Raw genomic sequence first — 18,960 nt, 5'->3', positions numbered from 1 at the left:
AGATTGTGCTTCAGAGTACTTGAGTTAATTTTAATTCTATCAGCAATTATATACAGAGTTATTTCTATTACATAAAATCCTGACATTCCATTAGTTATTGTAAGATTTTAAAGCATTTTATTTTCAATAATGTTTATGGAGGGTAATGTTTCCAGAGTCAAATGCAGAAATCTTGATAGCTCATACATGTATGTATATTACATCTGTGTCATTGTGTATGTGTTTAAGTATTACCCAGATAAAGATATTGCATACTTTCACAGAAAAATTTGCTCATTCTCCCCAAACTTGAGCCTTTAATAAGCTATCTTCAATTAAAGGCAATCACTATTCAGGCTTCCATCACTGTCTGAAGGAGATCAGCCCTGGGATTTCTTTGGAAGGAATGATGCTAAAGCTGAAACTCCAGTACTTTGGCCACCTCATGTGAAGAGTTGACTCATTGGAAAAGACTCTGATGCTGGGAGGGATTGGGGGCAAGAGGAGAAGGGGACGACAGAGGATGAGATGGCTGGATGACATCACTGACTCGATGGATTTGAGTCTCAGTGAACTCCCGGAGTTGGTGATGAATGGGGAGGCCTGGTGTGCTGCGATTCATGGGGTCACAAAGAGTCGGACACGACTGAGCGACTGATCTGATCTGATCTGAATATTGCCAGATTTTTATTTTCTTGGAAATGGAATTATATAGTTGGTGAAAACAACATATACTGTTCTATATATAAGTAGTTAGTTAATTTATAATGCTGTGTAAGTGTGTTATATTCTGCTATGTAAAAATCCCAAGATCTCTTCATCCACTATACTGTTAATGGATATTTGTACTATTTCCACTTATAGGAATTATAAAGAATGCTGCTGTTATGGCTCATTCATGTTGATGTTTGGCAGAAACCAACACAATTTTGTAAAGCAATTATCCTTCAACTAAAAAATAAATAAATTTTTTTAAAAAGAAAAATAATACTGCTGTAAATATTTTTGTACTTGTGTTGGTGGAATTATGCACATTTCTCTTCAGTTTATTCCTAGAAACAGTGCTTTATAGGTGAGCTTTTTGCTTAGATTTAGTACATAATGCCAATAACTCATATTTCTGAAATTTATTAAATATTTTATGACTTACCATATGAGATATGGAAAGCCCCAGTAGCTCAGTTGGTAAATAATCTGCCTACAATGCAGGAGACCTTGTTCTGATTCCTGGGTGAGGAAGATCCCCTGGGGAAAGGAACAGCTACCCTCTTCAGTATTCTGATCTGGAGAATCCCATGGAAAAAGGAGCCTGGCATGCTACAGTCCAGGGGGTCACAAAGAGTAGGACACTACTGAGCAACTTCCACTTCAGTCAGTTCAATTCAGTTCAGTCGCTTAGTCATGTCCAACTCTTTGCGACCCCATGAATCGCAGCACGCCAGGCCTCCCTGTCCATCACCAACTCCCGGAGTTCACTCAGACTCACGTCCATTGAGTCAGTGATGCCATCCAGCCATCTCAGCCTCTGTCGTCCCCTTCTCCTCCTGCCCCCAATCCCTCCCAGCATCAGAGTCTTTTCCAATGAGTCAACTCTTCACATGAGGTGGCTGAAGTGCTGGAGTTTCAGCTTCAGCATCATTCCCTCCAAAGGAATCCTAGGGCTGATCTCCTTCAGAATGGACTATATTTCTAAGTGATCCAAATGCAGTGAAAAAAGAATGTATATTCTCCAGTTTGGGGATATAGTGTGCTTTAAAATTCGATTTATGTATGTCATTCATTTTTCAAATCTTCTGCATAATTACTGGACTTTATAGAGATGACGTATCAGTCAGCTATGTTAAAGTTTCTAAGTTATAATCTTAATTTCTTCTTTTAGGGCTATTAGTTTGGCTCCATATATTCAAGTGCTATTATTAAGTGTCTTAGTCTTATGATATACTTAATTTCTATTAAATTAACACTTTGTCATAATGCAATAAACCTCTATATTTTATATAACACTCTTTGTCTTTATTTGTTATGATCATTATAAAACCAATCTATCTTTTTAAAACTTTTTTATTCATGATTTTGTTTTCAATTTATCTGAGTATTTGCATTTAAAATACTACCTTTGTAGATAATATGGCTTTGGGTGCTAATATTTAGCTATTCTGACAATAATTGGTTTTAATGCATGTGTTTAGTTTATATATATTTAAGATAGCTATTCATATGCTTTTTTTTAAATTTGACCATCTTGCTATTTATTTTCTATTTCTCACATCTTTATTTTGTTACTTTATTTTCTCTTTTCTGCCATTTTAATTTCCCTATTGCTTTTTCAACTATATCTCTTTTTACTTTAAAAGGTTCCGCTTGGAATCACAACACATAGTTTATGTACCCTTATGTTACCAGAGCTCATCTAGATATCCTTAATGCAATAAAACATCATTTATGGCTTAGATAGTAACAGGTATGAACTAAATCAAATCCCTTATGATTATACAGTGGAAATAACAAATAGATGCAAAGGATTAGATCTGATAGAGAGAGTGCCTGAAGAACTATGGATGGAGATTAGTGACATTGTACAGGAGGCAGTGATCAAGAACATCTCCAAGAAAAAGAAATGCAAAAAGGCAAAATGGTTGTCTGAGGAGGGGTTACGAATAGCTGTGAAAAGAAGAGAAGCTAAGGCAAAGGAAAAAAGGAAAGCTATACCCATTGAATGCAGAGTTCCAAAGAATAGCAAGGAGAGATAAACACACTTTCTCAGGGATTCAATGAAAGAAATAGAGGAAAAAAATAGTATGGAGCAAACTAGAGATCTCTTCAAGAAAATTAGAGATACCAAGGGAAATTTGCATGCAAAGATGGGCTCAGTAAAGGACAGAAATGGTGTGGACCTAACAGAAGCAGAAGATATTAAGAAGAGGTGGGAAGAACACACACACACAAAACTACATAAAAAAGATCTCAATGACCCAGATAATCACGATGGTGTGATCACTCACCTAGAGCCAGACATCCTGGAATGTGAAGTCAAGTTGGCCTTAGGAAACATCACTACGAACAAAGCTAGTGGAGGTGATGAAATTTCAGTTGGGCTATTTCAAATCCTAAAAGATTTGTGAAAGTGCTGCACTCAACATGGCAACAAATTTGGAAAACTCAGCAGTGGCCACAGGACTGGAAAAGGTCAGTTTTCATTCCAATTCCCAAAAAAGCAAAGCCAATGAGTGCTCAAACTATCGCAAAATGCTCAAAATTCTCCAAGCCAGGCTTCAAAAGGACCTGAACCATGAACTTCCAGAGGTTCAAGCTAGATTTACAAAAGGAAGAGGAACCAGAGATCAAATTCCTAACATTCCTAGGATCATTGAAAAAGCAAGAGAGTTCCAGAAAAACATCTACTTTTGCTTTCTTGACTATGCCAAAGCCTTTGACTGTGTGGACCACAAAAAAACTGTGGAAAATTCAAGAGATGGGAATACCAGACCAACTGACCTGCCTCCTGAGAAATCTGTATGCAGGTCAAGAAGCAACAGTTAGAACCAGACATGGAACAACAAACTGGTTCCAAATTGGAAAAGGAGTACGTCAAGGTTGTATATTGTTGCCCTGCTTATTTAACTTATATGCAGAGGACATCATGCGAAATTCCGGGTGAAGCACAAGCTGGAATCAGGATTGCCAGGAGAAATATCAATAACCTCAGATATGCAGAGGACACCACCCTAATGGCAGAACGTGAAGAAATAACGAGCCTCTTGATGAAAGTGAAAGAGAAGAGTGAAAAAGTTGGCTTAAAACTCAACATTCAGAAAACTAAGATCATGGCATCTGGTCCCATCACTCTGTGGCAAATAAATGGGGAAAGAATGGAAACAGAGACTTTATTTTGGGGGACTCCAAAATCACTGCAGATGGTGACTGCAGTCATGAAACTAAAAGATGCTTGATTCTTGGAAGAACAGTTTTGACCAACTTAGATAGCATATTAAAAAGCAGAGATATTACTTTGCCAACGAAGGTCCATCTAGTCAAGGCTATGATTTTTCCATTGATCACGTATGGATGTGAGAGTTGGACTGTGAAGAAAGCTGAGTGCTGAAGAATTAAACTTTTGAATTGTGGTGTTGGAGAAGACTCTTGAGAGTCCCTTGGACTGCAAGGAGATCCAACCAGTCCATTCTAAAGGAGATTAGTCCTGGGTGTTCATTATAAGGACTGATGCTGAAGCTGAAACTCCAATACTTTGGCCACCTCATGCGAAGAGTTGACTCATTGCAAAAGACCCTGATGCTGCGATGGATTGGGGGCAGGAGAAGGGGATGACAGAGGAAGAGATGCCTGGATGGCATCACCAACTCAATGGACGTGAGTCTGAGTGAACTCTGGGAGTTGGTGATGGACAGGGAGGCCTGGTGCGCTGCGATTCATGGGGTCGCAAAGAGTCAGACATGACTGAGTGACTGAACTGAGCTGCCCCTTGTAAGAAAAGCTTGACCAACCTAGATAGCTTATTAAAAAGCAGAGACATTATACTTTACAAACAAAGGTCTGTTTAGTCAAAGCTATGTTTTTTCTGGTAGTTGTATATGGATGTGAGAGTTGGACTATAAAGAAAGCTGAGCACTGAAGAATTGATGGTTTTGAACCGTGACGTTGGAGAAGACTCTTAAGAGTTCCTTAGGCTCAAAGGAGTACCAACCAGTCAATATTAAAGGAAATCAGACTTGAATGTTCATTGTAAGGACTGATGCTGAAGCTGAAACTCCAATACTGTGGAAACTTGATGCGAAGAAGGGACTCATTGGAAAAGATCCTGATGCTGGGAGAGATTGAAGGCATGAGGAGAATGGGATGACAGAGGATGAGGTGGTTGGATGGCATCACTGACTCAGTGGGCATGAGTTTGAGTAAGCTCCAGGAGTTGGTGATTGATAGGGAGGCCTGGCGTGCTGCAGTCCATGGGGTGGCAAAGAATCAGACATGACTGAGCGACTGAACAGACCTGAGTAAACAGAAAGCAATAATCATAAAAGGCCAATTGTTAAGCTCCTCTTTGTCTTACCTTAAATTTCTACTTATTCTACTTATTAAGAAAATGAATTAGCAAGACATACTCTAGGAGGTCATTCTGTCGTTTTAGAGATTGCACCCAATTACTGAATTTAGACTCTTTTTTGGACTATGAGAGCTATTCCGTTTCTTCCAAGGAATTCTTGCCCACGGTAGTAGATATAATGTCCATCTGAATTAAATTCACTCATTCCTGTCCATTTTACGTGACTGATTCCTAAAGTGTTGATGTCCTCTCTTACTATCCCCTCTTTGCCCATTTCTAATTTATCTTGATTCATGGACCTAATGTTCCAGCTTCCTATGCAATATTGTTCTTTACAGCATTGGACTTTATTTTCACGACCAGACATATTTGCAGGTGAGCATTGTTTCTGCTTTGTCTCAGCCTCTTTATTCCTCTGGAGCTATTTCTCCACTCTTCTTCAGTAGCATATTGGACACCTACCAAACTATGGGTTCATCTTTCAGTGTCATATCTTTTTGCCTTTTCCTATTATTCATGGGGTTCTCAAGGCAAGAATGCTGAAGTGGTTTGCCATTCTCTTCTCCAGTGGACCGTGTTTTTCAGAACTCTTCATTATGATCTGTCTGTCCTGGGTGACCCTACATGGCATGACTCATAGTTTCATTGAGTTAAGCAAGGTTGTGGTTCATATGATTTGTTTGGTTAGTTTTCTGTGATTGTGCCTTTAATTTCTCTGCCCTGTGATGGATGAGTATAAGAGGTTTGTGCAAGCTTCCTGATGGGAGGAACTGGCTGTGGGGAAAACTGGGTCTTGTTTGGTGACAAGGCCATGCTCAGTAAGTCTTTAATCTGCTAATGGATGGGGCTGTGTTCCCTCCCTGTATGGTAGGGGTAACGGTGGTAATGACAGCCCTCCCTTGAAAGGACTTATGCCAGCATGCCAGGCCTTGTAGTCAGTGCCCCTGACTCCAAGGCAGACCACTGTTGACCCACTCTTCCTCCAGAGACTCCCAAGCACAACAGGTAAGTCTGGCTCAGTCTCTTGTGGGGACTCTACTCCTTTCTTTTGGGTCCTGATATGCACAAAGTTTTGTTTGTGCCTTCTAAGAGTCTCTGTTTCCCTAGTCTTGTGGAAGAAAAGTAGTGACAAACTTAGACAGCATATTAAAAAGCAGAGACATTACCGATAAAGGTCCGTTTTGTCAAAGCTATGATTTTTCCAGTAGTCATGTATGGATTTTGGACCATGAAGAAGGCTGAGCACTGAAGAATTGATGCTTTCAAACTGAGTGTTGGAGAAGACTCTTGAGGTTCCCCTGGACAGAAAGGATATCAAACCAGGCAATCCTAAAGGAAATCAACCCTGAATATTCATTGGAAAAACTGATGCTGAAGCTGAAGCTCCAGTACTTGGCCATCTGATGCAAAGAACTGACTTATTGGAAAGCACCCTGATGATGGAAAAGCTTGAAGGCAGAAGGAGAAGAGGATGACAGGGGATGAGATGGTTAGATAGCATCACTGACTCAATGGACATGAATTTGAGCAAACTCCCAGAGATGTTTATGGACAGGGAAGCCTGGTTTGCTGCAGTCCATGGGGTTGTAAAGGGTTGGACATGACTAAGTGACTGAACAACAACAACTCTAGGAGAAAATACTTATAAAATATATATCTGAAAAAAGAAGTTATATCTAGAGTCCAAAATATTTTATAACTCAGAAATAAAAGCATAAAGATCCCAATAAAAAGTGGTAAATTTATTGAACAAACCATTTACAATGAAAGATGTATAAATAGGAAACATTAAAAAAAAAAAAAACACACATAAAAAGTTCACAGCCTCATTCAGTTCAGTTCAGTTCAGTCGCTCAGTCGTGTCTGACTCTTTGCGACCCCATGAATTACAGCATGCCAGGCCTCCCTGTCCATCACAAACTCCCGGAGTTAGTTATCACAAAAATGAAAATCAAAACCACTATACATTCAATAGTATGGCTCAAATGTAAGTCTAACAATATTGACCACTCTCAATCATTTGAAACTGTCAACCTCTTATATGTTACTTGTTAAAGGAAGCAACTTTGGAAAAAAAAATTTTGTTTCATTAAAGCAAAACATATATATATATATGTTATAACCTAGAAGTTTCACTTCAAAAAAAAAATTATACGTCCAAAAATAATTGTACAAGCATATTAGTTATACCTCTATTCATTACTGACAAAACTAAAACAATTGAAGTGTTCATCAGGAGAATTGTTAAACGGTAGTATTTTGATACAATGGCAGACAACTCAAGAACTAAAAAAGATAAAAAACTGCTACATGCAACATTATAGATTTATCACACAAGCATTGTACTGAAAAAAATAAATCAGACACAAAAGAGTATATACTGTGTGATTCCATTTGATACGATTCAAAAACTGACAAAATTAGTCTTATAATAGAAGACAGAACAGAGATAGCCTAAACTGCTGCTAAGTCGCTTCAGTCGTGTCTGACTCTGTGAGACCCCATAGACGGCAGCCCACCAGGCTCCCCTGTCCCTGGGATTCCCCAGGCAAGAGTACTGGAGTGGGATGCCATTGCCTCCTCCAGTAGCCTAAACTAGGGGTTGGTATAGACCAGAAAGAGTGGTGAGGGAAATTTCTGGGGTAATAAAATTTGTACCTTGATTTGGGTATTGCTTACAGTAACACATATATTTTCCAAGAATTGTCACATTTTACAATTAAGATTTGGGTATATTTCTGTATGCATTTTTTTTTCAATAACAACTAAAACAAATAAGCAAAACAATTGGTTAACATAGGAAATGGGATATTGAGGACTTAGATACTGAAGAGTTACAATGTTGTAGATAGAATTGGTTTCCAGAAGACAGGCCTCTATCCTACAAATAACTAGCAAGTTACTCCGAATTCATAAAGCTAAGAAAGAGACTGATACTGTTCTTATTCTAAAACCTGAGGAAGAGTCAAAAATTCATAAAATGCACAAAAATGATGAGAAATAAGCAAATGGGCTTGAAAAAGTATACTCCAAATTAAAGCAAACATTGTATGCTAGGAGAAATTATGTACTCATATAAATGGGAATAAAGCTTATCATATTTGTATATTAACTTCATTTAAAGTTTGAATATCTTTGCTCCAGTTGTATCTAAATTTTATCTGTATTTATCCCCTCTTCCTAAAACACAAGAGAAGACTCTACACATGTACATCACCAGATGGTCAATACCAAAATCAGATTGATTATATTCTTTGCAATTGAAGATGGAGAAGCTCTATACAGTCAGCAAAAACAAGACTGGGATATGACTGTGGCTCAGATCATGAACTCCTTATTGCCAAATTCAGACTTAAATAGAAGAAAGTAGGGAAAATCATTAAGCCATTCAGGTATGACCTAAATCAAATTCCTTACTACTATACAGTGGAAGTGACAAGTAGATTCTAGGGATTAGATCTGATAGAGTGTCTGAAGAACTATGGACAGAGGATCGTGACATTGTACAGCAGACAGGGATCAAGACCATCCCCAAGAAAAAGAAGTGCAAGAAGGCAAAATGGTTGTCTGAGGAGGGCTTACAAACAGCTATGAAACGAAGACAAGCAAAAGGCAAAGGAGAAAAGGAAAGATACATCCACTTGAATGCAGAGTTCTAAAGAATGGCAAGGAGAGACAAGAAAGCCTTCCTCAGTGTTCAGTGCAAAGAAATAGAGGAAAACAATAGAATGGGAAAGACTAGAGATCTCTTCAAGAAAATTGGAGATACCAAGGGAATATTTTCGTGTCTGACTGTTTGTGATACCACGGACTGTAGCCTACCAGGCTCCTCCATCCACGGAATTTTCCAGGGAAGAGTACTGGAGTGGGTTGCCATTTCCTTCTCCAGGGGATCTTCCCGACCCAGGGATTGAATCCAGGTATCCCACACTGCGGGCAGACGCTTTACCATCTGAGCTATCAGGGAAGCCACTATTTCATGCAAAGATGGGCTCAATATAGGACAGAAATGGTATGGACCTAACAGAGGCAGATGATATTAAGAAGAGGTGGCAGGAATACACGGAAGAACTATGCAAAAAAGATCTCAATGACCCAGATAATCATGATAGTGTAATCACTCACCTAGAGCCAGACATCCTGGAATGCAAAGTCAAGTGGGCCTTATGAAGCATCACTATGAACACAGCTAGTGGAGGTGATGGAATTCCAATTTAGCTATTTCAAATCCTGACAGATGATTCTGTGAAAGTGTTGCACTTAATATGTCAGCAAATTTGGAAACCTCAGCAATGGTCACAGGACTGGAAAAGATCAGTATTCATTCCATCCCTAAGAAAGGCAAAGCCAAAGAATGCTCAGACTTTCACACAATTGCCTTCATCTCACGTGCTAGCAAAGTAATGCTCAAAATTCTCCAAGCCAGGCTTCAATAGTATGTGAACCATGAACATCCAGATGTTCAACCTCAATTTACAAAAGGCAGAGGAACCAGAGATCAAATTGTCAACATCTGCTGGATCATTGAAAAAGCAAGACAGTTCCAGAAAAATATCTATTTCTGCTTTATTAACTTTGCCAATGCCTTTGACTGTGTGGATCACAACAAACTGTGGAAAATTCTGAAAGAGATGGGAATACCAGACCACCTGACCTGCCTCTTGAGAAATCTGTATGCAGGTGAAGAAGCAACAGTTAGAACTGGACATGGAACAACAGACTGGCTCCACATTGGGAAAGGAGTTTGTCAAGGCTGTATATTGTCAATCTTCTTATTTATCTTATATGCAGGTACACCATAAGAAATGTTGGGCTGGATGAAGTACAAGCTTGAATCAAGATTGCTGGGAGAAATATCAATAACCTCAGATATGCAGATGACACCACCCTAATGGCAGAAAGCAAAGAAGAACTAAAGAGCCTCCTGATGAAAGTGAAAGAGGAGAGTGAAAAAGTTGGCTTAAACTCAACATTCAGAAAACTAAGGTCATGGCATCTGGTCTCATCACTTCATGGCAAATAGATGGGGAAACAGGGAAACAGTGATAGACTTTACTTTTGGGGGCTCCAAAATCACTGCAGATAGTGATTGCATACATGAAATTAAAACAAGCTTGATCCTTGGAAGAACAGTTTTGACCAACCTAGATAGCATATTCAAAAGCAGAGATATTACTTTGCCAACAAAGGTCTGTCTAATCAAAGCTTTGGTTTCTCCAGTAGTCATGTATGAACGTGAGATTTGGACTATAAAGAAAGCTGAGCACTGAAGAACTGATGATGTCTCTGAACTGTGCTGTTGGAGAAGACTTTTGAGAGTCCCTTGGACTGCAAGGAGATCCAAGCAGTCCATCCTAAAGGCGACCAGTCCTGAGTGTTTACTGGAAGGACTGCTGTTGAAGCTGAAACTCCAATACTTTGGCCTCCTGATGCAAAGAACTGACTCATTGGAAAATACCCTGCTGCTGGGAAAGATTGAAGGTGGGAGGAGAAAGGGATGACAGAGGATGAGATGGTTGGATGGCATCACCAACTCAATGGACATGAGTTTGAGTAACCTCGGGGAGTTGGTGATGGACAGGGAGGCCTGGTCTGCTGCAGTCCCTGGAGTCGCTAAGAGTTGGACATGACTGTGTGACAGAACTGAACTGATTCCCTTTTTAACTTATCTTAGTGGTTAGATGGGAGAAGGCAATGGCACCCCACTCCATTACTCTTGCTTGGAAAATCCAATGGATGGAGGAGCCTGGTAGGGTGTGGTCCATGGAGTCGCTAAGATTCGAACACTACTGAAGTAACTTAGCAGCAGCAGCAGCAGTCGTTAGAGAAGAAAGATATTCACTTCACCAATTTTCTTTAATTCATTGAATGTATAAGCCTAGAATGACTGTACCTCAATCTTTGGCAACTACTATGGTTAGAGTGAAACAGACAACTTAATAGATATCTTATTTTCTTACATCTCTATATTCAAAATACTTTTCTGAAAAATAGTTATTGTGGCAAGTTTCCCAAAACATTATTAGGAACTTACTGTGGAACATATTTTAAAATTATATCTAAGGAATTGGATATATAATTTGCTTGTATTTTATTCTAAAATCAAAATTCATTTTTAATTGATACAATAAAGTTTATTTCAGTTTTTTTTTAAACCTTACGGTGTACGAAAGGGAAAAACATAGAGAAATGTGTTCAACATCCCAAAAACAACCCATCAGGAGGAAACTAATGTTTATCTTCTTCCAGACATTTAAGTGTAGTCAATAAATCATTTAATTTACTTTAAATAATTTTGCACAATAGTGCCTAACTAATTTGGGGACAAGGTTATGCCTCCTATTGATACATAAGAAGCCTTCTCATTAAATTTGATCTATTGTACTGTAAATGTCAGTCTCCTAAGCTCTTCTTCTAATCAATACCCTTCACTATCTTTGCCTGTCAGAGGAGATAAAGTCCACCTCTGTGAGAATATTGACTCCATTCCCACCAGAATATGATAACACGCACATTGAATATTTTGCAGTCTTTTTTTAACCCAACACATGATTACATTATACAAGTATTTTTTGTTTAGAGTTTTGCAGATTTTAAAAAAGTAAAGGATTCATTTTGGTGGCCTTTTGAAAAAATATATTCATTTTTGGCTCTTCTGGGTCTTCGTTGCTCTGAGTGGGTTTTCTCTAATTGCAGTGAGTGCGGGCTACTCTTCGTTGCTGTGCATGGGCTTTTCATTGCAGTGGCTTCTCTTACTCAGTTATCGTGTAGCCCGGGGTTTGTTGCTTCCTGGCATGTGGAATCTTCCCGGACCAGGAATTGAACCCATGTCCCCTGCATTGGCAGAAAGATTCTTAAGCATTGACTGAACTATCAGGGAAGTCTTTGGTGAATTTTAATATACTAATATGTTTCCTGATGGGTATTCTTAAGTACTGGCTTCCCCAGTGGCTCAACGGTAAAGAATCCTCTTGTAATGCAGGAGATGCAGTAAGCATGAGTTCAGTCCTAGGTCAGGAAGATTCCCTGGAGGAGGATATGGCAACCCACTCCAGTATTTTTGCCTGGAGAATCCCATGGACAGAGGAGCCTGGCAGACTATAGTCCATAGGGTCACAAAGAGTCAGACGCAACTGAAGTGACTAAGCATGCCCACATATGTATTATATATTATATATATATGACAAAAGATGTATATATCATTATATATGATATATATGACACGTGATATATATGTGTATATATATATATAGACACATATAAAAACCCCATGTATGACATATATGTGTACATGTGATTTCTTTTTAAACATTTTTACTTGATTTAAAATGCATTTATATTGTTAAGTTACTACCAATTAGAATAGCAAATTATAACTTTCATATGTCTAAAAATATTAAGCCTCATGAGTTTGATATTTGGCCCATGGAGCATACTCAATTTACTATATAAAATACTGACATTAACTGTAGTGTTAGAAATGCTGCCAGCCTGGCATAACAAACTCAGACTATTCAAAATATAAAATGACATCTAGACCCTTCGTTTCCACATTGGGAAGTAGCCAGAGAAATTTGCTTGCCACTGAGAAGGGTATGTTATAAATGTCCTCTTTAGAAATGGCCAGAGAATGGGAGCCATGGAAATACATATGAACGGACAGAACCAAGAGCTAAGAGGAACAATGGGGCAGGTTTGTTACCTTCAGGGAAGAGAATACAGACTTAATAATCATTTCTTGCCTTTAAAACAGACAAAATTTCTCACTCATAGCAATATTGATATTTTGGGGTGGTTAACTTTTTGTTGAGAGCAACTGATCTATTCACTGTAGAATTTTAGTTGCATCCCTGTCCTCCATGTAATAAGAAAAAAAAGAAAAAATTAATAGTATATTCTTACTGAAAATGCATAACCTAAATCTAATTATGAAAGAACATCAGACCACTCAAAATGTAGTATACAAATATCTGGCTGTAAACCTCAATGTATTAAGGTCATAAATGTTAAATTAAGACTTAGACTCTGTTCTAGACAGTTCAAGACGTGATTCAGTCTAGATGCTTTTTCTATAAAAGTATGGAGAAAATTGTCAAAACTTGAATGGAATTTGAGGATCAGGTAGTGAAAATATATCCATATTAATTTCCTGATTTTGATAGTTTTATTATGGCTACATAGGAGAATTTTGGAGTATTATATTAACGGTTAATGGGATATTAGATTAGTAATTTACTCTTAAATGATTGAAAATATTTTTTTCGTACTATACTTGCCAATTTTGAGATTTGAATTTGTAATATATGTGACATTCAAATGCATGTCCAAAATATAGCAGAATGAAAATTTTATTGCACACAGTAATAATAGTAGTAAAATATAAGGTCAGGTACAAGTTAAGAATTCCTATTACCATATCTTTTATTCAAAATTGTATAGAAGTACTATCTAATTTCCCAGAAAGAGAAAAAATATATAAAAATTAAAAAAAAAAACTGTTCTTATTTTCATAGAATTATGCTTCTCTTAATAAAAAAAGGTCAAGGAGAATCTGCAAACTACTAAAATATTTAGAAAATCCAGCTTTTTTTCTGAGTATATTAGCACTCTTGCACACAAACAAACAAGCATTAGGAAAATAATTAATTAAGATACCATTTATTAAGATGGTTAACCACGGGCAACTCAGGAAGGCATTTCCCAATTCTTGCAGACAGTTTTTTTCCTGTAATTTCCCTCTATGAAAGATGCATCACAAATATGCTTGCTGCTTTCCTAAACTAATCTGAAGAGAGCTTTTTTTTTTTTTTTCAGTCCCTAGAAATTCTAATATTCAGGGTAGCTTTACTCCATTATTCCAAGCACTATAAAACAGGTTCTTACCAAAAGGTTTTAATTTGCATACTCCAGGCTTTACTCATAAACTTGTGCATGCATCTCTGCTTCTCTTATGAGTTCTTAAACTTTAACAGTTCTTGATTTTTATGATTTTGAATCCATTGTTTCTTGTATTGAGAAATGCTTTCTTTTTTAGTTGCAAGTTTAACTTTATCACATGCACATGTGTGTTTTCCTCCATATGTGTGTGTGTGCCTGAAGCAAGTGGAAGATTCCTGCGCCAGTTCAGCTAATATTCATAAAACATCAGTGATATGTTAAAATATTTTCTATATTGTTTCTGTAACTTCTATTTGTCTATAAGAGGAAAGAGAATTTGATGGCAGTATGTTCTAAGTCCGTCAGTTTCAAAACATTCTATTCAGTTCAGTTGAGTTCAGTTCAGTCGCTCAGTCATGTCCGACTCTTTGCGACCCCATGAATCACAGCACGCCAGGTCTCCCTGTCCATCACCAACTCCCGGAGTTCACTCAGACTCATGTCCACTGAGTCAGTGATGTCATCCAGCCATCTCATCCTCTGTCGTCCCATTCTCCTTCTGCCCCCAATCCCTCCCAGCATCAGAGTCTTTTCCAATGAGTCAACTCTTCCCATGAGGTGGCCAAAGTACTGGAGTTTCAGCTTCAGTATCAGTCCTTTCGAAGAAATCCCAGGGCTGATCTCCTTCAGAATGGACTGGTTGGATCTCCTTGCAGTCCAAGGGACTCTCAAGAGTCTTCTCCAACACCACAGTTCAAAAGCATCAGTTCTTCAGCGCTCAGCCTTCTTCACAGTCCAACTCTCACATCCATACATGACCACTGGAAAAACCATAGCCTTAACTAGATGAACCTTTGTTGGCAAAGTAATGTGTCTGCTTTTGAATATGCTATCTAGGTTGGTCATAACTTTCCTTCCAAGGAGTAAGCATCTTTTAATGTCATGGCTGCAGTCACCATCTGCAGTGATTTTGGAGCCCCCCAAAATAAAGTCTGACACTGTTTCCACTGTTTCCCCATCTATTTCTCATTAAGTGATAGAACCGGATGTCATGATCTTTGTTTTCTAAATGTTGAGCTTTAAGCCCACTTTTTCACTCTCCACTTTCACTTTCATCAAGAGGCTTTTGAGTTCCTCTTCACTTTCTGCCATAAGGGTGGTGTCATCTGCATATCTGTGGTTATTGATATTTCTCCCGGCAATCTTGATTCCAGCTTGTGTTTCTTCCAGTCCAACGTTTCTCATGATGTACTCTGCATATAAGTTAAACAAGCATGGTGACAATATACAGCCTTGATGTACTCCTTTTCCTATTTGGAACCAGTCTGTTGTTGCATGTCCAGTTCTAACTGTTGCTTCCTGACTTGCATATAGGTTTCTCAAGAGGCAGATCAGGTGGTCTGGTATTCCCCTCTCTTTCAGAATTTTCCACAGTTTATTGTGATCCACACAGTCAAAGGCTTTGGCATAGTCAATAAATAAGAAATACATGTTTTTCTGGAACTCTCTTGCTTTTTCCATGATCCAGCAGATGTTGGCAATTTGATCTCTGGTTCCTCTGCCTTTTCTAAGACCAGCATGAAGCCAGGAAGCTCACGGTTCACGTATTGCTGAAGCCTGGCTTGGAAAATTTTGAGCATTACTTTACTAGCATGTGAGATGAGTACAATTGTGCGGTAGTTTGAGCATTCTTTGGCATTGCCTTTCTTTGGGATCAGAATGAAAACTGACCTTTTCCAGTCCTGTGGCCACTGCTGAGTTTTCCAAATTTGCTGGCATATTGAGTGTAGCACTTTCACAACATCGTCTTTCAGGATTTGAAATAGCTCAACTGGTATTTCATCACCTCCTCTAGCTTTGTTCATAGTGATGCTTTCTAAGGCCCACTTGACTTCACATTTCAGGATGTCTGGCTCTTGGTCAGTCATAACACCATCGTGATTATCTGGGTTGTGAAGATCTTTTTTGTACAGTTCTGTGTATTCTTGCCACCTCTTCTTAATATCTTCTGCTTTGGTTAGGTCCATACCATTTCTGTCCTTTATTGAGCCCATCTTTGCATGAAATATTCCCTTGGTATCTCTAATTTTCTTGAAGAGATCCCTAGTCTTTCCCATTCTGTTGTATTCCTCTATTTCTTTGCACTGATCACTGAGGAAGGCTTTCTTTTCTCTTCTTGCTATTCTTTGGAACTCTGCATTCAGATGCTTATATTTTTCCTTTTCTCCTTTGCTTTTCACTTCTCTTCTTTTCACAGCTATTTGTAATGCCTCCCCAGACAGCCATTTTGCTTTTCTGCATTTCTTTTCCATGGGGATGGTCTTGATCCCTGTCTCCAGAACAATGTCACGAACCTCAATCCGTAGCTCATCCAGCACTCTATCTATCAGATCTAGGTCCTTAAATCTATTTCTCACTTCCACTGTGTAATCATAAGGGATTTGATTTAGGTCATACCTGAATGGTCTAGTGGTTTTCCCTACTTTCTTCAATTTAAGTCTGAATTTGGCAATAAGGAGTTCATGATCTGAGCCTCAGTCAACTCCAGGTCTTGTTTTTGCTGACTGTATAGAGCTTCCCCATCTTTGCCTGCAAAGAATATAATCATTCTGATTTCGGTGTTGACCATCTGGTGATGTCCAAGTGTAGAGTCTTCTCTTGTGTTGTTGGAAGATGGTGTTTGCTATGACCAGTGCATCATCTTGGCAAAACTCTATTAGTCTTTGCCCTGCTTCATCCGTATTCCAAGGCCAAATTTGCCTGTCACTCCAGGTGTTTCTTGACTTTCTACTTTTGCATTCCAGGACACGACTGAGCAACTGAACTGATCTGATCTGATCTGATAATGAAAATGGCATCTTTTTTGGGTGTTAGTTCTAAAAGGTCTTGTAGGTCTTCATAGAACCGTTCAACTTCAGCTTCTTCAGTGTTACTGGTTGGGGCATAGACTTGGATTACTGTGATATTGAATGGTTTGCCTTGGAAACGAACACAGATCATTCTGTCATTTCTGAGATTGCATCCAAGTACTGCATTTCGGACTCTTTTGTTGACCATGATGGCTACTCCATTTCTTCTGAGGGATTCCTGCCCGCAATAGTAGATATAATGGTCATCTGAGTTAAATTCACCCATTCCAGTCCATTTCAGTTTGCTGATTTCTAGAATGTCAACACTCACTCTTGCCATCTCCTGTTTGACCACTTCCAATTTGCCTTGATTCATGGACCTGACATTCCAGGTTCCTATGCAATATTGCTCTTTACAGCATCGGACCTTGCTTGTATCACCAGTCACATCCACAGCTGGGTATTGTTTTTGCTTTGGCTCCATCCCTTCATTCTTTCTGGAGTTATTTCTCCACTGATCTCCAGTAACATATTGGGCACCTACTGACCTGGGGAGTTCTTCTTTCAGTATCCTATCATTTTGCCTTTTCATACTGTTCATGGGGTTCTCAAGGCAAGAATACTGAAGTGGTTTGCCATTCCCTTCTCCAGTGGACCACATTCTGTCAGATCTCTCCACCACGACCCGCCCGTCTTGGGTTGCCCCACGGGCATGGCTTAGTTTCATTGAGTTAGAGAAGGCTGTGGTCCTAGTGTGATTAGATTGACTAGTTTTCTTTGAGTATGATTTCAGTGTGTCTGCCCTCTGATGCCCTCTTGCAACACCTACAGTCTTACTTGGGTTTCTCTTACCTTGGGTGTGGGGTATCTCTTCACGACTGCTCCAGCAAAGCGCAGCCGCCTGCTCCTTACCTTGGACAAGGGGTATCTCCTCACCACCGCCTTTCCTGACCTTCAACGTGGGACAGCTCCTTTAGGCCCTCCTGCATCCCTGCAGCCACAGCTCCTTGGACGTGGGGTTGCTCCTCTCGGCCGCCACCCCGACCTCAAATGTGGGGTAGCTCCTCCCGGCCGCTGCCCTTGACCTCGGACTTGGGTAGCTCTTCTTGGCTGTTCCTGTGCCGTTGCAGCCTGGCACTCTCGGCCGCTGCCCGTGACTTCGCACGTGGGATAACTCTTCTTGGCCACTGCCCTTCGGGCATAGGGTCCTCCTGGCTTCTGCCCCTGACCATGGACATGGGGTAGCTCCTCTTCACTGCGCTTAGTGTGCCAGTTGCAGCCGCCCACTCCTAAACATTCTATTAGGTTTTGGTCATTTATTTGGTTAGAGGTTGCAATTGTCAATAGTGTAGGAAAAATGACTTGAAAAACTTAAAATGGAAAGCATCATATGTATTGATTATTTCTGAGAATTGGGAAAATATTTTAGTGAAGTAGTAAATCATTACAGCTCACGAAATACCTATATTTTCTTTAAGCAGTGGTTGAAACTTGCTGCACAGGAAGTCATATATATGCATGTGTGTATATACGTGTGTGTGTATACACACACATATGTGTTATAACTTCCCAGGTGGCGCTAGTTGTAAAGAACCTGCTTGCCAATGCCTGAGATGTAATAGACATGGGTTTGATCCCTGGGTGGGGAAGATCCCCTGGAGGAGGACATGACAACACACTCTGATATTTTTGCCTGGATAATTCCATGAAGAGAGGAACCTGGCAGACTACAGTCCATACAGTTGCAGAGTTGGACATGACTGAAGTGCCTCAGCATGCACATTTTTTGTTGTTGTTCTTCACTACAGGCTGTCAACATAAGTATCATTTTGGCGAATTTCTTCTATAATAGCTGCTGCTGCTATGTTGCTTCAGTCGTGTCTGACTCTGTGCGACCCCATAGACAGCAGCCCACCAGGCTCTGCCGTCCCTGGGATTCTCCAGGCAAGAACACTGGAGTGAGTTGCCATTTCCTTCTCCAATGCATGAAAGAGAAAAGTGAAAGTGAAGTCGCTTGGTCATGCCCGAGTCTTAGCGACCCCGTGGACTGCAGCCTACCTGGCTCCTCCATCCATGGGATTTTCCAGGTAAGAGTACTGGAGTGGGGTGCCATTGCCTTCTCCATCTATAATAGCTACTGTAAATAAAAAGCAAGTTTTACTGCTTTGAGACTTAATTAGGTATTAACGAGTATGA

The sequence above is a fragment of the Bos indicus x Bos taurus genome, chromosome 1 (genome assembly GCF_003369695.1).
Source record: "Bos indicus x Bos taurus breed Angus x Brahman F1 hybrid chromosome 1, Bos_hybrid_MaternalHap_v2.0, whole genome shotgun sequence".
Lineage (NCBI taxonomy): Eukaryota > Metazoa > Chordata > Mammalia > Artiodactyla > Bovidae > Bos > Bos indicus x Bos taurus.
This window is presented reverse-complemented; position numbering follows the sequence as displayed.